Source organism: Notechis scutatus, chromosome 8 (assembly GCF_049901735.1).
Source record: "Notechis scutatus isolate UNSWTSFEM ecotype Mainland chromosome 8, rNotScu1.2, whole genome shotgun sequence".
NCBI classification, from domain to species: domain Eukaryota; kingdom Metazoa; phylum Chordata; class Lepidosauria; order Squamata; family Elapidae; genus Notechis; species Notechis scutatus.
This window is the reverse complement of record NC_142016.1, coordinates 22,130,258-22,144,180: the sequence shown is the minus strand read 5'-3', so window position 1 is coordinate 22,144,180 and position 13,923 is coordinate 22,130,258. Positions and strand designations below refer to the sequence as shown.

General features: G+C 46.3%; 1 long non-coding RNA gene across 1 annotated transcript; it reads right to left on the bottom strand.

Annotated features, from left to right (window-relative positions):
• Window positions 1-65: 65 nt before the first annotated feature.
• On the bottom strand, window positions 66-11,459 carry LOC148129960 (uncharacterized). The gene is made up of 3 exons (XR_015750529.1): window positions 10,901-11,459; window positions 2,505-2,590; window positions 66-2,246 (listed from the first exon to the last, which is right to left on the bottom strand). It is a non-coding gene; the product is annotated as an uncharacterized LOC148129960 (long non-coding RNA).
• Window positions 11,460-13,923: the final 2,464 nt, after the last annotated feature.

The window sequence follows — 13,923 nt, the reverse complement described above, 5'->3', positions numbered from 1 at the left end:
ACTCCTTCCATGTCTTGTACACAAACTGTTCGCTGCTGCTAAAATGCTGCATGAGGAAAGGTTTGTTTATAGAATAGAATAGAATTCTTTATTGGCCAAGTGTGAATTGGACACACAAGGAATTTGTCTTTGGTGCATATGCTCTCAGTGTACATAAAAGAAAAGATATATTCGTCAAGAATCATAAGGTACAACACTTAATAATATTCATAGGGTTATATAGCCATAGGGTATATAGTATATAGTCATAGGGTACAATAAGCAATCAAATCATACTAGGAGACAATATAAATCGTAAGGATACAAGCAACAAAATTACAGTCATACAGTCAAGTGGGAGGAGATGGGTGAAAGGAAGGATGGGAGGATTAATAGTAATAGTAATGCAGATTTAGTAAATAGTTGGACAATGTCAAGGGAATTATTTATTTAGCAGAGTGATGGCGTTCGGGGAAAAACTCCTTGTGTCTAGTTCTGGTGTGCAGGGCTCTATAGCGTCGTTTTGAGGGTAGGAGTTGAAACCATTTATGTCCAGGATGTGAGGGGTCTGTAAATATTTTCACAGCCCTCTTTTTGACTCGTGCAGTATACAGGTCCTCTATGGAAGGACTTGATCATCCTGGCTTGAGGCTTGCTTTACCAGCCAGCGTTAAGACGTCTTGGTGGCTTACGAATTGTAGCTTATTGGGTTTTATACCGTAAAGCAGGTTAGCATAGCAGCTGATCAGGGATCAAGTCCTGACAAGCCGTGAAATACTTCGCTTAGCCTGTCACGCTAACGAAGATGCCAAGCAACGGTTCAGGAAACGCATGGGAACACTTTTTCGATCACCGTAAGCCGGGCTACCATGTTTAAGGATCTTTGGATTGAAGGTGCCTCTGCACTAGTGGCGGATTGATCAATAGGAGATATGAACTCAGTTCCCCTAGATCGAAATGCAACAAGAGGCTCGGGCTGTATACGCGGTATGTGTGTGCGCTCATCGTTGTCCCGCACTGCCTATCTCCATGGGGACCTTTCTCTCTTCTCCAGGCCTTGGGGCTGCACCCCAGTCTCAAGGGGGTAATTACAAAGATGTTTGTTTTCGATTGCCTCATTTAGACACAAGTGACTTTTGTGCCGTACCGAAGCTGCCTTGTTCGTGAGTGTGCCTATCTGCATATGTAGGGGTGTGTGTGGGTGTGTGTGTGTTTGCATGTAACTGACTGATGCAACAATTCAACATTCGGGGAAGTATTGTTCCCTTCTTAATTAGAGGGAGCCGTGTCTTCTAATGCAGTGTTTCTCAGCCTTGGTGACTTTAAACTGGGTGGACTTCAACTCCCAGAATTCCCCAGCCAGCGTAGTCCTCGACTTACCACTGATTCATTTAGTGACCAGTCCAAGTTACAACAGCACTGAGAAAAAGGAATTACGGCTGTTTTTCCACGCATACAACTGTTGAGCATCCCCCCCCCACGGTCACATCTGAGGTGGGATTCAGCAGGTTCTGACCAGTTCTGGAGAACCGGTAGGGGAAATTTTGAGTAGTTCGGAGAACCGTCCAATACCACCTCTGACTGGCCTTGTCAACCCCATCTATTCTCTGCCTCCCGTTGAGTCCCAGCTGATCGGCTGGGTCTTCTTTGGTTGCCCTGCACAGGAGAACGGAGCTGGAAAGCAGGTTAGTGGGGTGGGGAGGGAATGGGGATTTTGCAGTATCCTTCCCTTGCCACGCCCACCAAGCCACGCCCAACAAGCCACACCATGCCCACCAAGCCATGCCCACAGAACCGGTAGTAAAAAACATTTTGAATCCCACCACTGGGTCACATGATAAAAATTCAGGCGCTTGGCAACCGGCTCGTATTTGTGATGGAGTCACACAATCCCCTTTTGTGACTTTCAGACAGGCAGGTGTCGGGGAGGGAGCCAGGTTCACTTAATAACCATGTCACTAACTTAACAATCGCAGGGATTCACTGACCAACAGTGGCAACAACAACAACAAAAAAAGGTCATTTAACAAATGTCTCCCCGAGCAACGTAAATTTTGGGCTCCGTTGTGATCCTAAGTCAAGGATTCAATGTACTTTGGAAGCGAGGAGCAGAAGAGCCAAACAGGAATGGATCCTCTGAAGCCGTGGATTTTGGGAGGACCGTCTCCTTATTCTGCTCACGATCCTTTATTTCTTCAGCATCCCTTCCAGGTCAAACGAAGGGCCTGGTCCATCCCTGGAGACCGAAGTCTTCGAAACAGCGAGCACTAAAATTAGAAGCCCTGTAACTACGCGTGGAAGCGTGGGCGGCCTTAGTGGCTAGGGAGCGAGCCTAAATTATTCCTAACTTTATTAATTACCGCGTTAGTAACACCTGAGGCAGCCGGGAGCATGCATGCCCAGAAAGACACGCGCATCTGCAGGCACACACACACACACACCTGTAGAAGGGCTCCTTGGGCGAGAGGAAGCGAGGCCTAACAAGCAGGTCTAAAGGGCAGGGACGTATCGGAGGCGCCACTAACCTGCTCTCCAGTCTGCCATGGCTCCATCCCGTTTCGCCTGTGGCAATCGACATCCACAATGCATTCCACAGCCAGGGGGGCTCCAGCTGTGCCAAAAAAAAGCCAACAATCCAATGTTACGCAGTAAGCAAAAAAAAAAAAAAAAAAAGGGTGGTGGTGGTTGGGTGAGAAACACAATTTATGTTTAAGGTTTGAAGCTGTCATCTCCTTGCAATGCCCAGTTGAATGAATGACCACTCATAAAACGCCTGAAATAGCTTGAGAGTCACGGCAAGAGGTGCTTTTTCAGGAGGCAAGTGGACTTTCTCTTTTTTTTAAAAGAATAATAAATTTTATTAGTCATATTTTCATCATAAAAACACATTCCCACTCCTTACGGCTTTCCAGTATCGGTGTTCATTCACATTGACATCAGTGGTGGTATTCTACAGGTTCGGCCCAGTTCTGCAGAGCTGGTAGCGGCGATGAGCAGCGAAGACCGAACCCGTTCTCTCCGACACTCTGCTGTTGGGCCCACCTGCCCGCCTGGGTTCCCATATCACCTTGATGTCCTGCTTTTGTAGCGCAGCTGCTTTGCACAGCAATTGCTGAAGCGTCAGGGCGAGTGCAAGATTGCAGGTGGTGACTCAAAACGCCTCTGCGCCTGTGCAAAGTGTGCGTTTGGCACACGCGTGTTGCCAAAGCGTGTGTGCGCACACACCAAGCCACGCCCAACACACCGGTGGGTAAAAATATTTCAAACACACCACTGATTGACCTACTTTCTAATTATGTAGGTTGCTACTATATATTACATAGTTGTTGCTGTATTCAGCATAAACCAAATATTTACAAAATTACAAATAGTATTTATCTCATCTTACCATAGCTCCTACATACCCTTCATCTATCAGTTTTGTGTCTACCTTCCAACCAATAGTATCATAAATTCCAGATCTCGTAGTACTCCGTTTCTTCTCTGTCTTTTAATTCCATCGATAACCTATCCATCTCTGCACATTCTAAAACCTTTTTTATTATTATGTCGGAAGCAGTATTGTCTTGTTTCCAGTTCTGGGCAAAGGCGATTTCTGGCCGCAGTTATTATATGAAGTATTATGTATTGGCATTTTTTACAGATATTATATCTTAATATGCTGTCATCTGCCTCCTTGAGATGCCCACTTGAATGACCACTCATAAAACTCCTGAAATAGCTTGAGAGTCACGACGAAAGGTGCTTTTTCAGGAGGCAACTGGACTTTCTCAATTTTTCTTTAAAGACTTTTCGCTTCTCCTTCAAGAAGCTTCTTCAGTTCTGACGGGATGGTGGGGAATGGAAGGATTTATATTCCTTGCAGAGAGCTGGTAATTTGCATCCTTTTAGGGATCATTGAGGCCTCTTGCAGGTTTATCTGTGTCCGCAGGGTCACCTGAGTAGGGCCAATGTGTGTGGAGCCTTTTTGACTGCAGGATATTTTTCTGCCGTGTGTTCCTTCACTGTTGAAGACAGGTGCAGGCTGTCGGGGATGAGTCTATGCTTCCTGCATCTCGGACTGAAGCGAAAATGGCTCCTGTAATTTGCACTCTTTCTGGAAATCTGTTCATACTCTCGCAACCATTCGAACAGGGTTCATCCCAAAGTGCACGGCTAAATGTCTATGGAGATTCTCAAGTCATCCAGGCCACAGTTCTCCCAATAGTGCTTTTTTTTTTTCCAGGAAGCAACTGCACTTTCTGGTTCCTCTTTGAAGATGTTTTGCCTCTCATCCAAGTCAGAGCTGAAGAAGCTTCTTGGACAAGAGGCAAAACATCTTCAAAGAGAAACAAGAAAACGACCCACAGGGGTAGTCCCAAAGGTGCTTTTTTCTGGAGGCAACTGGACTTTCTGGTTTCTCTTTGAAGATGTTTCACTTCTCATCCAAGAAACTTCTTCAGTTCTGACAGGATGGTGGGGAAGTCCTGTCAGAGCTGAAGAAGCTTCTTGGATGAGAAGTGAAACATCTTCAAAGAGAAACCAGAAAGTCCGGTTGCCCCCAGAAAAAAGCACCTTTGGACAACCATAACCTGGATGATGGAGAATCTCCATAGGCCACTACAAAAGTACAGGTATTCCTCAACTTACAGCCATTTAGCGAGTATTCTCGAAGTTATAACAGGACTGAAATAGTGATTTACGATCCTCACCAAGACCATCACCGCTTCCCCATGGTCCCAGGATCAAAACTCTGGTACTTAGCCACCAGTATGTACCCTGTTTCCCTGAAGATAAGACCCAAATGGAAAACAAGCCCTAGCATGATTTTTCAGGATGCTTGTAATATAAGCCCTACCCTGAAAATAAGCCCCAGTTAAGATTGTCACCCAAACGGGTGCATTTAGACCAGTATTTCCCTGAAAATAAGACCTAACTGGAAAATAAGACCTAATGCATCTTTTGGAGCAAAAATTAATATAAGACCTAGTATATACACACACACACATACACACACACAAAATACCATTCACGCATCATCACAATGTATATATGTATGTATGTATGTATGTATGTATGTATATGTATGTATGTATGTATATATATATATATATATATATATATATGGATCTTTGGTTATTCGGGTTTTCTCCCGCATAAGATTGGAAGTATCTAGGCAACGTTTCAATGAAGTCTCATTCATCATCTTCAGGCTTGTGTCTTCAGCTCTGTGCTTCTCAGAGTGATGTGAACTCTGAGAAGCACAGAGCTGAAGACAGAAGCCTGAAGATGATGAATGAGACTTCATCGAAACGTTGCCTAGATACTTCCAATCTCACGCAGGAGAAAACCCGAATAACCAAAGATCCACATACAAATACCCGCGAGAACCTCATAAAACAAATTATATACATACATACATATGTATATATATACATACATATGAATGATATATTATCTCACCCTCACCCCTGATATATTATCTCACAGACTTATCCTCCAGATGGATTGTGATTTGCAGCCTTCTGCAATCCTGCTGACTTCGGAATGGCAGGAATTTTAGGCCAGGACACAACTGGAGGGCATCAGGTTGGAGAAAGGAGGGGGATTTCAAGCAACCCGACAGCTGGGCAAGGAAAGCTGGCAAGTCTCGCAGCGCAGCTCCAGTCTAGTACATCAACCTCTAGAAATAAACAACTGATCTGTGACTGCACTCAGCCCTCTCTTCTTCCCAGCCCACAAAGATAGAGACACATCTTTGGGATGAGGCGGGGCTGGGAACTACCTCCTTCTTTCCCAGGGAAAGCGGGACGAGGTTTATGAAGCCCCGGCTTCCAACGGGGTTCGTGGGTACTTGGTACCATCCCGAATTCTACCCTGCCTCTTTCCTGCTTCAAAAGATCTTTTCTTCCCTAAAAAGAGGAGAGCGGAAGACTGGGTCTCTTTTAGCCTATTAGTCCTCAATTTATGACCACAGTAAGGTAAAGGTAAAGGTTCCCCTTGCACATACGTGCTAGTCATTTCCGGCTCTAGGGGGCGGTGCTCATCCGTTACAAAGACGTCTAAAGACGTCTCCGTGGTCACGTGGCCAGCATGACTAAATGCCAAAGGCGCACAGAACGCTGTTCCCTTCCCACCAAAGGGGTCCCTATTTTTCTACTTGCATTTTTACATGCTTTTGAAACTGCTAGGTTGGCAGAAGCTGGGACAAGGAACGGGAGCTCACTCCGTGACACGGCGCTAGGGATTCGAACTGCCGAACTGCCGACCTTTCTGATCGACAAGCTCAGCGTCTTAGCCACTGAGCCACTGCATCCCTTTTTTACGACCCCAACTAAGCCCCAAATTTCTCGTAAACATTTTTTAAATTGAATTATATTATAAAATACAACATACAAAAGTAAATACAGGAGCAGTGAGAGTGGGGGAGGGGAAAGGGGGAAGAGAAGTGAGGAAAGATAAAGGGGAGGAAAAAGAAAAAGAAGCATTGACTTCCGACTCTCTCCGTTGCAATAGAATAAGGCATTAGCATCAAATCGCAGCTTTTTGCTTTTCCATAATGGTATGAACCAGTCATTTCTGTAAAGATCGATCAGTCTAATCTGTAAAACCCAAAGTCAGAGTTTCATCCTTTTCCACATCAAGCACGAAGTTCAGAAGCAGTTTCCATGTGGAAACAAAAGTACTTATGTTCTTTTTTTTAAAAATCAAAGTGGTCAGTTTTGCCATTTCTGCCAACCAGTGGTGCGATTCAACCGGTGTAATAACCAGTTTGGTGAGCACGCGCTTCGCGCCAAATGCACATTTTGCACGCATGCCTAGCATTTAGAAAAGACCATTTTTAGCTATAATATTTACCTTCTGCTGCCCCGGTGAGTAAAACAGCTGATGCGCGGGCGTATCAGCTGTGCTCAAAAACAAGGAAATAAAGCACAGGAAAAGGGCAGGGGCAGGAGGGCGGAGCCAAATGATCACCGGAACTACCGGTTCACCCAAACCGGTCCAAACCGGTAGAATCTCACCCCTGCTGCCAACTCCATCAACTTCTGCAGCCAATTCTTCCAGGGTAGGAATCGAAGTGTCCTTTCAACTGAGGCCCAAATTTAATCGGGACAGTTCTTAATTAAATTTAGCCCCGTTTCACAACCTTTCTTGCCACGGTCGTTAAGCGAATCCCTGCATTTGTTAAGTTGGTAAGATGGCCGTGGGAAGTGAAACTGGCTTCCCAGTTTCTGACTTTGCTCGTCAGAAGGTCCCAAAGGGAGCTGCGTGACCGCCGGGGACTCCGCGACCATCATAAATACGAGGCAGTTGCAAAAAAATTTCAGAATTTTGATAACACATCTGTGGGGTTGCTACAACCGTCCTAAGTGTAAAAAACAGCTCTCCATAGGGGGGGGGGCTGCTGGGGGGGGGGGTCGCAGGAGTTTGGGAGATCTTCTAGCTAAGATTCCGCACAGTTTGGAGAACCCCCAAATCCCACTCCTGGCTGTCCCCACCCACCCCACCCTGCTCCTCCCAGGAGACCCCACACGGCCCATTTTGGATGCAGGTAAGTGCAGGGCGTGCACGGAGGCTTGGGGAAGGTGAAAAACGGCCCTCCCGGAAGTTTGGGAAGGCTGGAAACGGGCCCATTTCCGGCTTCCAGAGAGCCTCCGGAGCCCGGGGAGGGCAAAAACACCACCCTTGCCCTGGCTCAGGAGGCCGACTAGGCCACACTCCCCATGGCCACGCCCACCCAGCAATCGGGCAGAGGACCCATCGCTAAAATTTTTGAAGCCCACCTCTGGCTCTACGTCCATTTTTTCCCCACTGCCGTTGTAACTTTGGTCACTAAACGAACTGTCGTTAAGTCGAGGACTCCCTGTACCATTGTAACTCTTGAGCACTCGCTAACTGAAGGGTTGTTCACCTGACTTGTTTTATTTTGAAACCCTTTTTTTTGTGGGAGGGGGTGTCTCTTTGGGTCTCTGGAAAGGAAAACATGGATGGGAAAAGCCCGAGAAGTTCCCGGTTCAAATTCCTCTTACGATCTCTAGAAACAAAAGAGAAGGGAAAGGGTGGGAGGCCGGGACCAGCGTCCGAAGGGTTAACTGGTGTTTGTGCTCTGGCACCTGTTTAAAGAGAATGTGGGAATGCTGGGTCCTGCCCCCTGCCGCTGACCCCTGGCGACCAATCTGTTGGTAGGGGTGGGGGGGTAAGCAAGCCAAAATATGTCAACTATCTCCCCAGGCATGAAAAGTGACAACTTGGGGAGAATGGAATGAAAAGAGGGTGGGGGGAATCCGTGTATTTAGGGACGGGGTGGGTGGGAGAGAGGCTATACAAGGACCAGCAATGGAAGACCCCACTCCACACAATCCATCCCTCTCCCACTTCATCCTCCCCCTGCAAATCTTGACCTCTGGTTTCCTTTGAAATTTTTTTTTTGTTTAATTTTCGTGCAGCCATTCATTGCAAGGGAAAATCCTTTTTCGAGTCCCCTTTTACGGACCTTGTGTGACCCCATCCTGCCCTTGAGCCCGGAGAGGGTGGGGGCGGCCTGTATGTGTGTGGGGTGGGGGTGTCATCCTCTGAAGGCCAATCCACCGCCACCGAGGTCTGGTGCCACATCTTCTGGGCCCGCGGTATAAATAGTCCGCTTTATAAATAATGCAGCATTATTATTCTCTCTCTATAATTATCTGGGGTGGGGGGAAGTTTGCGGCCAGGCAGGTCCTTGGGCACATGGCGGCAGGTTGTGTTGACCGGGGGCCAGCGTCCTGCTGCCTCTTTGAAGTGCCCTCTCCTCATTGACAGGCTGGCTGGGAATCCAACCAGCGGATCCTGCCACCCTATTCTCTCTCTGTGTGTGTACGTGTGTTTCACAAGTGAAGATTCCAAACTGCATCGCTTTCTTCTAAATCAACTTTAAGATGGGCGGACTTCAACTCCCAGAATTCTCCAGCCAGCAGAATCTGGTGGACCTTCAAGTTACCAAAGTTCAGAAAAATTATTAGAATAGGCCCCTTCCAGCCCTGATTTCTATTCTGTTCTGTTCTGTTCCGTAATTCTACTCTATTCTATATTGTTTCTTCTGTTCTACTCTGTTCTATTCCACTCTATTCTATTCCACTCTATTCTTATTCTACTCTACTCTTATTCTATTCTACTCTTATTCTATTCTATTCTATTCTATTCTACTCTTATTCTATTCTATTCTATTCTATTCTATTCTATTCTATTCTATTCTATTCTATTCTATTCTATTCTATTCTACTCTACTCTACTCTACTCTACTCTATTCTATTCTCTTATTCTATTCTACTCTATTCTACTCTCCTCTTATTCTACTCTACTCATTGTAAGTCAAGACTCCCTGTATTTCGTAGTTCAACAATCTTAACACTTTCTTTCATACAACTCCTCCTGGCTGACCAACCGAATTCGTACCATACAAACCATAAAACCTATTCTCATAATAAAATGAGCTCGACTTCCAGATGCGTTAATCTCCTTTTCGAGAATTCTGGTTGTCATCCAGCACATCTGTGGAGCATGAGAGGGGGTTGCTATAGCTGGGATTCTAGCAAAGTCCTGCCAGTGTAAGATGGGAGAAACTGAGGCAGGCATCCTGAAATGCAAATCCTGGAAGTGCAGGCATGCTTATTCTCGAACAGACTGGCAGAATAGAATAGAATAGAATAGAATAGAATAGAATAGAATAGAATAGAATAGAATAGAATAGAGTAGAATAGAGTAGAATAGAATATAGTGTAGAATAGAATAGAATAGAATAGAATAGAATAGAAATAGAATAGAATAGAATAGAATAGAAATAGAATAGAATAGAATATACTGTAGAGTAGAGTAGAGTAGAATAGAATAGAATATAGTGTAGAATAGAATAGAAATAGAATAGAATAGAATATAGAGTAGAGTAGAGTAGAGTAGAGTAGAATAGAATAGAATAGAATAGAATATAGTGTAGAGCAGAGCAGAGCAGAGCAGAGCAGAGCAGAGCAGAACAGAACAGAACAGAATAGAATATGGAACGGAACAGAACGGAACGGAACAGAACAGAACAATTTTGTTATTCTAATGTCTATATATGCCCACGTTACTTGCTGGGTGACCATAGGCAAGTTATGCAAGTGTGTGTGTGTATACATGCACACTGTGCATACGGTAAAAAACCTCCTGTCCAATCTGCGATAAAAATCAGAAGAAAACAAACCTTCCTTATACAGCAGTGTTAGATTTTTATTAGCTCTAAAAAACAGATAAAAACAAATACGTTCTCCTGGCAGATGTGGCACATATGAAGTTTCAGGCGCTTTCTTTTTTTAAACTCAATTCACTTTGCCACGCAAAGAGTAAAAACAGCTTTGGCTCGGGCACACACCCGTTCGGATTTAAAAAGGGGCTCCCTTAATTTTTTTTTCTTTTCCCTAACCTAGTGTCTTAAGTGGTCCAAGGGGTGAGTGAGTGACAAAAGCCCACTTTGTCAGCACCCACTGCAGGAGGGATAAAAGGACTTTAGAAAGGAAACACAAAAACTCTTTTTATCCAGTAAGAACCACTTCCTTTAATCCTATCCCGCTTTTTAAACTTTTGCTTTTTGGACAAACTGTGTTGCCGGGAGATTAGATGGACCATCGGAGTGGCTGTCATTCCAAATATCCTTTACACAGAAAGTCAATTGGATTTCACTGTCCGCCCCAACCCAGAAGCCAACAAGCCTCGAAGGGCATCCATGCCCCTTCCCCTGTTTTAAGTCCCTTTCGCAGCTTCCCCCTACCCCCAAAAGAAGGGCTTTCATCCAGAACCGCCCAAAGAAAGGGGAAGGAAACCCCCCCAAATTGCTCCATGAGATTCAAGAGACCCTTAAACCCCCCTACCCCCCCCCCCAATAAAAAGAGCAGGGGCGAAGAAAAGGAGAATATCATTAAAAGGCACTTACAGAGCAAAGAAGAGGCGGGGGTCTCGAGGAAAGCGGGGTGGGGTCCCTGTTTCAGAGGAACCCCCCTTCCCTCAATTGGGAACCTCGACCTCCCCCCCCACACACTTTTTGGCCCCGGCGGGCTCCGAAAGGCGACTCGGGCACCGGCCGCCGGGCAGGGTCCAGCCAGAGGCAGGGAGAGAGGAAGGGGAAGGCGGTTATATTTAGCTCCCAGGGCGGGGTCGACTTTCGGAAGAAGCGAAGGAGGAAAAGAAGGAGTTAGCGGAGAGAGGCTTAAACTTAGAAAGGAGGGCCGGGCGCCTTGTGACTCCCTGCCGTGGCCGAAATAGCCAAAAGTTCGTCCCTGCGGCGGCTGAATTAGGAGCAGCAGGCACTAAAAACAGCTGCTGTGAAATCTTTCCTCCCTCCTGCCGCCGCCGCCGCCGCCGCCCTGGGGAGCCTTGCCAGTTGGCATCGCCCTCCTGCTTTTTGGCCCCGGGCGAGGGGCGCGGGAAACGCAAGCCCGGGCCGGCTCCGCAGCTCGCACGCAGCCCAGCCCAGCCAACGGCTCCCGTCGCCTCGCCTGCCCCGCTTGCTGCCTTTTTCCCAGCGCAGCCAGCCGGCGGGACGCTTTGCTGCATGCAGCCTGTGCGCTGGCTTCGCGGCGCCTCCTGCCGGCCAGCAATTAGCCCGAAGCAGCGCTGAGCTAGAGCCGCGCTAGGTGCGCGAATCTCCCAATGGAATCCCCAACTCTTTTGCACCTAGCTGCACCCCGCCACGCTCCTCCAGCCGCAGGCCGGCTTTCTCTGTGTCATGGAATGTATGTGGGTGGATGCATCATTTTGTATTTATTTGGTTACTTGCCTTGATATCCGTGCTTCGCTATGAAACTACGTGATCGGGCTTAGTTTTGGGGAAGGAAGATAAAGGGGGAACTTTCTGCCTCTGCCTACCAGCATCCATCGATATTCATCTGGCCAGCAGTCCTGTCAGTGTGTGAGAGAGTTAACGGCTGTTTGGAAACTGAAACAGTATTGGTTGTGTGAGCAAGGAGACAGCAAGGAGCCTGGGTGTGGCTTAGCTCAACTGTTCTGTACTAAAGCTGCTTGGTGCTGTGAAACTAAAACTGAAACTGAAACTCCTCTGCTTGTGTTTTGCATTTGGAAGAGATTTCTTTTCAGGTGGGGAGGGGGAGTAGAACTCCTTAGCATCAGAGTGCGGGTTAATAATAATAATATAGGAAATATTAATGTTCCGATGGTCATTTCGAAAAATCCTTTCTTAGTGAACACCTAGAAGCCAAGAGGAACATACGTGCCAAATTTCAAGTTTGTAGGCTTTACGGTTCTGGAGATTTCGTGACGGTGCGCGAGTCGTATTTCGCTTTTATATATATCGATTTTGTCATATCTATGTAGTGTATATTGGAGGTGGCAACCCTTCGAGAGCTATATGCAACAAATGTTCATTTTAATGGATGACAATTAGTGTACATTCAAAGTGACAATAAAGTTAGTCTAAGTCTAAATCCGGGCCGCGGTGGGATGGGCCAACCCAGACCGTTGCATTCTGCAGACCCAGCAGTCAGGTTAATACGGAAGGGGGGCTTTGTGAATGTAGCCTTTGCGGACTTTCTGCCCTGGGTAGGAGGGGGTCAGAGGCTTTCTCAGGCTTTGAAAAAGTGACCCTTTCACACGTCTGTGCTCAGTCTTCTCCAGGGCATGGTTGTCCTAAAGGTGTTTTTTTCAAGAGGCGACTGGGCTTTCTGGTTTTTCTTTGAAGACCTTTCGCTTCTCATCCAAGAAGCTTCTTCAGCTTTGATTGGCTCATTCCCCACCATCCAGCCAGAGCTGAAGAAGCTCCTTGGATGAGAAGCGAAAGGTCTTCAAAGAAAAAACCAAAAAGTCCAGTTGCCTCTTGAAAAAAGCACCTTTGGCATGACCCTTTCACATGTTTTTTTTCCTTCTCCCTGAATCAGTGGATGTCCCTTGTTTTTTGCTCCAGGCACACAGGAACCTTCCAATAGTGAAGCGACTCTGGCTTATAAATTACCACCGTAATTTATCAGTGGGCTCTTGCTACCTGCCACTAGCAAGTCTTTGCCTGCCTTGGATATAATCGATTGTCACGACAGCCTTATTGTGAGTCTTACAGTCTGGGTTCATACATTCACAGAGGTCATTGTCAAATATTGATGGATGATCTTAATCCATTTGGGAGGAGTAAGTGCAAGCTAGTCAAAATAAGCAGACACAATTGATTTGTATGGGAAAATCTGGCAGGCAAAATAGGAAGAACAGCCTACTTGCAAGAGGTTGGTTGCAAGACCAATTGTAGCAACTTTAAGACCTGCGGACTTCTACTCCCAGAATTCCCCAGGCAACCATGGGGAATTCTGGGAAATGAATCCTAAGTCTTTAAGTTGCCACAGTTAGACACCCCAGATGCAAGTTTTTTTATACTTATGAAAAGCAGTAAAAATTCTGTTTTTAAGTTGTTTATGAGATCTTAGTACATCTTATTTGAGATGTATATATCTTGGCATTCCACCAGGACCTATGATGACCCGGGGCGTGGCACAAAGGCAACCCAGTCAGATAATCAGTAGGAGTCTCTTTATTAGCTCCAACTTTGCCACCAATGTCCTGGTTACCTTCTGGCTGGAGAAAAACTCTCCCAGGAACAGCCTTTGGCTGCAGAGAATCAAGTCCAAAATGTCAACAAAAACTGTAACTTAAAAGTCCAAACAAGGCAAGATGAGGTAATTAGTACGGCAGGGCAAGAGAAGGAATTCCAGATGTGAAGGAACGGCCGTAATTCAACATGGTTGGGAGGATGCCGGGACCACAGATAACCAAAGTCAACACAAGATAAACTCAAGTTTGTTCCCAGAAGACACTGCGCTCAGTTGCCTCTCTTTTAAACTCCCTTCCCAGCTATGGCTGATGAAGGGAATCAGGTCCCTTTCCTCCCCTGTAAGCCACGCAACCCACGTTGCTCTGTTCCGTTCCTCCCTGTGTGCCCTAGGATGAAGAGGGGGTGGG